This window comes from Mesocricetus auratus, unplaced genomic scaffold, assembly GCF_017639785.1.
Source record: "Mesocricetus auratus isolate SY011 unplaced genomic scaffold, BCM_Maur_2.0 Super-Scaffold_4256, whole genome shotgun sequence".
NCBI classification, from domain to species: Eukaryota; Metazoa; Chordata; class Mammalia; order Rodentia; family Cricetidae; genus Mesocricetus; species Mesocricetus auratus.
Genome location: NW_024429182.1, coordinates 82,389,440 through 82,398,398, shown reverse-complemented (window position 1 = coordinate 82,398,398; position 8,959 = coordinate 82,389,440). Strand labels below are relative to the sequence as shown.

The window sequence follows — 8,959 nt, the reverse complement described above, 5'->3', positions numbered from 1 at the left end:
TGAGGATGGACTCGGAACTGTGTGCTCCATCCTGGTCTTTGATTCCCATTTTGTCCCCACCAAGGAATCTTGGTCAGAAACTACATGGGCCATAAGCTCCCACAGACTGGAGTTTGAATCCTACCCTGACTTTAAAAAAGCTTTATTTTTATTATTTTAAATTATGCCCACCCCACTTGTGTGCTTATGAGTGTAGTGCTTGAGGAGGCCAGAAGAGGGCATCAGATTCTCTGGAGCTTGAGTTATAGATGGTTGTGTTGACCCTGTGGGTGCTGAGAGCAGAACTTAGGCCCTTTGGAAGAGCAGTGTACACTCTTAACACCTGAGCCAGCTTTCCAGTCCATCCCCATGATTTTGTTTTAAAAATATGGAATCTTCACTAATTTGTATGCCATCCTTGCACAAGGGGCCATGCTCCTCCTCGATGTATCATTCCAATTTTAGTATATGTGCTGCCGAAGTGAGCGCTCTTCCTGTGGAATTTTTTTATGCCCTGTGATTCGGGAGATATTGGCTTGCATTTGGGCCCAAGGGGCTGCTGTTGCTGAGATTTGGGTTATTCATGTCCTGTATCCAGGCTCTTTCTGTTTTCAAATTTTGTCTTGTTTTTGTAAACACAAAACACATGCATCATTGCAAACAAGGACCTATTTGACACATGTGTCCTCAGAGCAGGTGCAGGGTACCTAGTGGCCAGAGGAATGGTGAGTTCTGTCCTGATGGTATGCAGAACTGCTGTAAATGTTGAGAACCCAAAGCAGGGGACCTCTAGTTCCTTTATTTTAGAAAGATCGTTGCCTGTTCCTCCACATGCCACTCAGTATGTGCCACGTATTTTTAAAAATTTTTTTGTGAGTAATTTTAGATTTATGGAAAAATCTCAAAGATAGAACAGAGAATTCCTGCATTCATCCTTCATTTGGCTTGCTTCAGATTAGTAACATCATGTATCACCTGAGTATATTTGCCAAAACTATGAAGTTAACACAAATACACTGCCATTAACTAAGCTGTGGACTTCCTACTTCATATGTGTTACCATTAATCTCCTTTCAACATGAGAAATACATTTTGTACCTTTTTTTCTGGACTAGGGCTGGAACTCAGAACCTTTCAATTCTAGGCAATCCCTCTACCACTAAGTTACATTCCCAGCCTAGTTCCTAAGAACCTTTTACTTCTGAGATAGGATCTAATTAAAGATATCTCCTTGCACTTAGTAGTTTTGCCTTAAATTTAAAAAAGATTATTTATTTGTGCATATATGTCTCTGTTACACATGTGTATACATATAGAGACTAGGGGCTTATATTGGGTATCTTTCTCAATTACTCTCCACATTATTACTTTTTTTTTTGAGGCAAGGTCTCTCACTGAACCTGGAACTCATCGATGACTTGGCTAAGTTGACTGGCCAGTGAGCTTCAAGGATCCACTTGTCTCTGCCTCCATAGTGGTAAGGTTATAGGCATGTACCACCATACCTGGCTTTTTACTTGGCATGGTGGATCCAGGTCTTCATGATTGAATAGCAAGCATTTTACCAACTGAGTCACCTCCCCAGCCCTGCATTCAATAACTTAAAACATAGGCAAACAACACTTTAAGCTCCTTACAGTCAACATGCCTATTGACTGTACCTACCAGCATGGACCACTCCCATTAACTGCACCTCCAGGGTGGGCTGGTACCTGCCAGAGTGGATCACTCCTGTTGACTGCACCTACCAGGGTGGGTTTCTCCTGACAGGGTGGACCACTTCTCTCCCTCATGATGTCCTCCCTCCTCAACCTCTGGAAAACTCACTTTATTCCTCTTACCCTTGTCCTCTTTGTATTCAAAGATTTTTTTCTCTTTGTTAACTTCCCATGATTTAATCTAGCTAATCTAGGTGAATTCATACCTTCAATTTACTGTAGTCTTTTCTGAACCAAACATGCTAATTTCATCAGAAATAGACACACAGATGATGACTCCACATTGAGAAGTAATTTTAATGTGAGGTGGAAATTCTCTGTTGAATGTATCAACATTGATTTGTTCAACTATCCCCTGATGATGGACATAGAGTTGTTTTTATTCATTGAGAATTATAATACAACCACAAGTCAGTTGTGGTTTTCTTGGAGGGCGAGAGGAGGCTGGTAGTAGTGAAAAACACAGTATTAGTTGAGAAGATATCAGAGTCTTTGCTAGAACCTCTAAGATTTCTCTGGCCTTTTCCCTCAGGAATTATCCCTTGGTGATGTCTCAGACTGGGAGGCAAGCTTTGAAGATTGTATCCTTAATGATAAGCAAGGGACCCTGTAGCCAGGGTTCAGAGGTTTGCCCTTGAACTTGCTTTGCAACAATTACTGAGAAAGAAGTATGGTAGCTGAGGAGACAGACTGCAGTCAATAGTGCCTTCTGTGCAGGTTTTCTCTTGGAATAAGCTATGAACCCCTTGCAGGCATAATTAGAGTCATCTTCTATTTTTTTTTTTTTTTGGTTTTTCGAGACAGGGTTTCTCTGTGGCTTTGGAGGCTTTCCTGGAACTAGCTCTTGTAGACCAGGCTGGCCTCGAACTCACAGAGATCCACCTGCCTCTGCCTCCCAAGTGCTGGGATTAAAGGCGTGCGCCACCAACGCCCGGCTTAGAGGCTTAGAGTCATCTTCTATAGAGACTGCACGGTGTTCGGCAGTCTGGGGTGACGAAGTGCTTTGGAGGAGGCCTGGGGGACATTTGAGAATCGAGGCAGATGAGGATAGATGAGGAAGCAGATCTGTGTAGAATGAGGAATGTGCAGGGAGGTAGATGTGGACTCCTATCCTTGCACTGCAACATGCTAGAGGCCATCCTTCCAGAAAGTTCTGCCAGGTCTTTGAGTCTTAGATTCTTTACCTGTCAGATGGAGGTAAATGTTTTCATAACATTTTACAGGAGCTAAATGTGACCCATCAGCACAGAGCACAGAACACAGAACAAAGGCAGGAGAGTCATGATGGAGGAGCTTTGATCCCACAGGGGCACATGGGGAGAAGTTTCACTCTTTGGCACTATTCCTGGCTGTGCGTTATGTCTTTACCTACTGGTGAGCTCGATGGTATTTTATTTTATTAATTTAATTTCTTGTGTGCTCACTCACTCACTGGCACTTATCTGTTGAGTATTGTGTCTGCCAGCACTTTTCTTTATTTTTATCATTTTTTATTTTAATTTTAAATAGCTTGTTTTACATGTCAATCCCAGTTCCCTCTCCCTCCCCTCCTCCCGCACTCCCCTTCCCCCCCACCCTCCCACCCTATTGCTAAATCCTTCCACATAGGGGATATCTAGAGTCTGTCATTTTACTCTGGGTAGGGTCCAGGCACTCCCCTAAGAGTCCAGGCTGAGAGAGCATCCCTCTTTGTGCTATAGGCACACGAAGACTGTTTGTATACCAGGGATAGACACTGATCCACAGCTCAGGGCCCCATAGGTTGCCCAGGCCTTCTCGCTGACACTCACATTTGGGGGGTCCAGATCAGTCCCATGCTGGCCTCCCCACTGTCAGTCTGGGGTCCAAGAGCTCTCCCCTGTTCAGATCAGCTGTCTCTGCTGGTTTTGCCAGGTCATTCTTTGCCAATTTGCTCATCACTCCTCTCTCTCTGTCACTGGGTTCCTTGGGTTCAGTTCAGTGATTAATTGTGTGTTTGCCTCTGCTTCCATCAGTCACAGGATGAAGGCTCCCGGATGGTTATAGACATCAAGTTCATTATCAGGAATGGGCATTCGAGGTGGTCTCTCCACTATTGCTTAGCTTACCAATTGGTGTTATCCCTTTAGATCCATTTTCTGGTATCTTCTTTGATTTCTTTCTTTAAAGACACAAAGTTCTTGATATACAGGTCTTTAATTTCCTTGGTTAACATTATCCCCAGATATTTGATGTTGTTTTTGGCTATTGTAAAGGGTGATGTTTCTCTGATTTCTTTCTCAGTCACTTCATCATCTGTATATAATAGGGCCACTGATATTTTTGAGTTTACCTTACATCCTGCCACATTGCTGAAGGTGTTTATCAGCTCTAGGAGTAACCTTGCGGAGTTTTTTGGGTCACTTATGTAAACTATCATATCATCTGCAAATAGTGAAAGTTTGACTTCTTCTTTTCCTGTTTGTATCCCCTTTATCTCCTTTTGTTGTCTTATTGCTGTAGCTAGAACTTCAAGTACAATATTGAAGAGATATGGAGAGAGTGGACAGCCTTGTCTTGTTCCTGATTTTAGAGGAATTGCTTTGAGTTTCTCTCCATTTAGTTTGATGTTAGCTGTTGATTTACTGTATATTGCTTTTATTATATTCAGGTACATTCCTGTTATCCCTGATCTCTCTAGGACCTTTATCATGAAGGGGTGCTGGATTTTGTCAAAGGCTTTTTCAGCATCTAGTGAGATGATCATGTGGTTTTTCTTTTGCAGATTGTTAATATGGTGGATTACATTAATAGATTTTCTAATGTTGAACCATCCCTACATTCCTGGAATGAAGCCTACTTGATCATGGTGGATGATTTTTCTGATGTGTTCTTGAATCCGGTTTGCGAGTATTTTATTGAGTATTTTTGCATCAATGTTCATGAGGGAAATTGGTCTATAGTTCTCTTTCTTAGTTGTGTCTTTGTGTGGCTTGGGTATCAAGGTAATTGTAGCCTCGTAGAAAGAGTTTGGCAGTGAGCCTCCTGCTTCTATTGTGTGGAATACTTTGAGGAGTATTGGAATTAGCTCTTCTTTGAATTTCTGGTAGAATTCTGCACTGAAGCCATCTGGGCCTGGGCTTTTTTATTTGGGAGACTTTTGATGACTGCTTCTATTTCATTAGGGGTTATATGTCTGTTTAGATTGTTTATCTGTTCTTGATTTAGTTTTGGCAAGTGATATCTATCCAGGAAATTGTCCATTTCCTTTAAATTTTCAAATTTTGTGGAGTACAGATTTTCAAAGTATGCCCTGATGATTCTCTGGATTTCTTCAGAGACTGTTGTTATGTCCCCTTTTTCATCCCTGATTTTGTTAATTAGCATGCTCTCCCTCTGTCTTTTGGTTAGTTTGGACAGAGGTTTATCTATTTTGTTGATTTTCTTAAAGAACCAACTCTTTGTTTCATTGATTCTTCTCAGTGTTTTTCTGGTTTCTACTTGCTTGATTTCAGCCCTCAATTTGATTATTTCCTGGCGTCTGCTCCTCCTGGGGGGAGTTTGCTTCTTTTTGTTCTAGAACATTCAGCTGTGCTATTAATTCTCTAGTATGACTGTTCTCCAGTTTTTTCATGTGGGCACTTAGTGCTATAAACTTTCCTCTCAGCACTGCTTTCAGAGTGTCCCATAAGTTTGAGTATGTTGTGTCTTCATTCTCATTGAAATCGAGGAAGTCTTTAATTTCTTTTTTTATTTGTTCCTTTACCCAGGGATGGTGCAATTGTGCATTGTTCAATCTCCATGAGTTTGTAGGGTTTCTGCGATTTGTGTTATTGTTGAATTCTAATGTTAATGCATGGTGGTCTGATAAGATGCAGGGGCTTATTCCAATTTTTTTGTATCTGTGGAGATTTGCTATGTTTCCTATTATGTGGTCAATTTTAGAAAAGGTTCCATGTGGTGCCGAGAAGAAGGTATATCCCTTTGTATTTGGGTGGAATGTTCTATAGATGTCTGTTAACCCCAGTTGGGTCATAACTTCTATTAGTTCTTTTGTTTCTTTGTTAAGCTTCTGTCTGTAGGTCCTGTCTAGCGGTGAGAGCGGAGTGTTGAAGTCTCCTACTATGTGTGAGATTTTATGTGCATTTTGAGCTTTAGTAATGTTTCTTTCACGAATGTAGGTGCCTTTGTATTTGGGGCATAGATGTTTAAAATTGAGACTTCGTCTTGATGTATTTTTCCTTTGATGAATATGAAGTGTCCTTCTTCATCTCATTTGATTGATTTTAATTTGAAGTCTAATTTGTTAGATATTAGGATTGCTACACCCGCTTGTTTCTTGGGACCATTTGATTGGAAGATCTTTTCCCAACCCTTTACTCTGAGATAACGTCTGTCTTTGATGTTGAGATGTGTTTCTTGTATGCAGCAGAAGGAAGGGTTCTGTCTTCGTATCCATTCTGCTAGTCTGTGTCTTTTTATAGGCAAGTTGAGGCTGTTGACATTGAGGCATATTAATGACCATTGATTGGTGATCCTTGTTTGTGCTTGATTTATTGTTAGTGAAGTTATTTTGTGTAGTTTCTCCTCCCTTTTTCTTTTGATGTTTTGTAAAGTGTGATTATATATTGCCTGTGTCTTTGTGAATGTAGTTATCTTCTTTGGCTCTAGGTTTTCCTTCTAGCATTTTCTGTAGAGCTGGATTCATGGAAACATATTGTTTAAATCTGGCTTTGTCATGGAATATTTTGTTTTCTCCATCTATGGTAATTGAGAGCTTTGCTGGATATAGTAGTCTGGGCTGGCATCCTTGCTCCCTTAGCGTTTGTAGGACATCTGTCCAAGATCTTCTGGCTTTCATCGTTTCCATTGAGAAGTCAGATGTAATTCGGATAGGTCTGCCTTTGTATGTTACTTGGCCTTTTTCTTTAGCTGCTCTTAATATTTTCTCTTTACTCTGTAGGTTTGATGTTTTGATTATTATATGGAGAGGTGACTTCTTTTTCTGGTCGAGCCTATTTGGTGTTCTGTAAGATTCTTGTACTTTCATAAGCATATCTTTCGTTAGGTTAGGGAAGTTTTCTTCTATGATTTTGTTGAATATGTTTTCTGTACCTTTAAGTTGAATTTCTTCACCTTCTTCTATACCTATTATTCTCAGGTTTGGCTTCTTCACGGTGTCCCATATTTCCTGGATATTTTGTGTTAAGGATTTGTTGGTTTTGAGATTTTTTTTGGTTGACGACTCTATATCCTCTAATGAGTCTTCAACACCTGAGATTCTCTCTTCTCTCTCTTGTATTCTATTGGTGATACTTGCATCTGTAGTTCCTGATCGTTTACCCAGCTTTTCTATTTCCAGCATCCCTTCATTCTTTATCGTTTCTATTTCAGCTTTCAATCCTTCAACTGTTTGAGTTGTTTCCTTAATTTTTTTGGTTGTTCTTTCTTGGTGCTCTTTAGATTCTTTGATAGATTTGTTTATTTCTTGAATTTTTTCCCCATTTCATGGATTTTTGTTTGTTTTTTCTTCTATTTCTTTAAGGGATTTCCTTGTTTCTTCTTTGAGGGTCTCCATCATCTTCATGAAATAATGTTTAAGGTCTGTCTCCTCTTCTTTGTCTATGTAGTGCTTTTCGGGTCTTGCTGGTGTTGGATCCCTGGATTCTGGTGGGGTCATGTTGGTGTTTCTATTGCTGAGTGATCTCTTATTCTGTCTTCTTCCCATCTCTTCTTTCAGTGGGTGCTGGTGGGGTCTTTCCATCTCCACTGGTCTCCTTCCTTCCTGCAGCTGAAGCTGGGGATGCTGACACGGAGTTTGGGTCCTGGTAGGGCTGATGTCTTTCCTGAAGCTGGTCTCACTGGGGTTGGGGTCTTGGAATTGTTGACTTCTTTGCTGTGTGGGCAGGTCTCCTGAAGCTGTACTTGCTGGGGTTGGGGTCTTGGAAGGGCTGATGTGTTTCCTGAAGCTGTACTCGCTGGGGTTGGGGTCTTGGAAGGGCTGATGTCTTTCCTGAAGCTGGACTCGCTGGGGTTGGGGTCTTGGAGGGGCTGATGTCTTTCCTGTGTGGGCGGGTCTTCTGGATGCCAGAAGCAGCCCCAAAGATCAAGGGGGATGGGGGATGGGCGGGCGGTCCCCGCCGGAGACCCAATCTCACCTGAAGCTGGACTCGCTGGGGTTGGGGTCTTGGAGGGGCTGATTTCTTTCCTCTGCCAGCACTTTTCAAGGCACCGAGGATAAGAAGAGGGATGAGCCATGGGCTCCACCCACTCTCATTCAGTTTGCTTCTACTGTGACAGTTGACAATAAGCACATACACTAATATTGGTTAGTCAACTGTATTTATTTATTTTGGTGTATATGCATGTGTGTGCCTGTGTGTGAGCACAAGTATGTGTGCATGTGGCAGCCACGGCTGACTTTGGGAGTCTTCCACAATTGCTCTCCACATGATCTTCTGAGGCAGGGGGCTCTCACTTGAATCCTGAGTTGGCCAATTCATTCCCATCCAGCTTGCTTTGGGGGTCCCTATCTCCTCCTCCTAAGCACTGAGATTGCAGGCAGGTTGCCATGCCCACCTGGCATTTACCTGGGTGCTGCGTCTGCCCTCATACTTGAGTGACAGGAGTTCTTTACACACTGAACCATCTTCCCAGTCCCAAATATTTTATTTGAAAGAATAGCTGAAGTGATACAGAGTGACAAGGACATGCCAGAGATCGAGGCACACTTCTCAGCACAACAGCTTTATTAGATATATAATTTATAAATAATATCATTTTTCAATCTAAGTCACACAGTTCAGTGGTTTTTGGTATGTTCACAGAGTTGTACAAACATGAACACATTAGACCTTTGCCATCACTCCAAAAAGAAACTCTCCACCCAGAAGGGGGATGCCCAATTTCTGTTCCTTTCTCAGACCCTAAATTCATTGAGGTGACTTCTGTCTCTATGTGTTCTTCACCACAGACACTTTATGGAAACGGTCACTTAGTATGTGTTTCTCTGACTGGCTGCTGTCCCCATTCAGGGTTCTAAGGTATGTCTGGGGATCTGTGTGTACCAGTATTCATTCTTTATTGCTGCCAAGGATTCTGTGTATGGACAGGACACATCCAATTCTGTTTATCCATTATCAGTTAGTGGGCATGGAAGTTGTCCATGTTTTTCAGATATTATGGGCAGTGCTACTGTGAACATTAGTGTGTCAGTGTTTTTGTGTCTGCAAGTGTTGTGATGCTGTTTAGCTTTAATTGTCAACTGAGTACACTCTCCAATCACCTGGGAAGAGTCTCAGTGA

The 8,959-nt window shown here is 41.7% G+C and overlaps 1 non-coding gene across 1 annotated transcript; it reads right to left on the bottom strand.

Annotated features, from left to right (window-relative positions):
- Window positions 1-360: 360 nt before the first annotated feature.
- On the bottom strand, window positions 361-468 carry LOC121135547. The gene has a single exon (XR_005872649.1). It is a non-coding gene; the product is annotated as a U6 spliceosomal RNA (small nuclear RNA).
- Window positions 469-8,959: the final 8,491 nt, after the last annotated feature.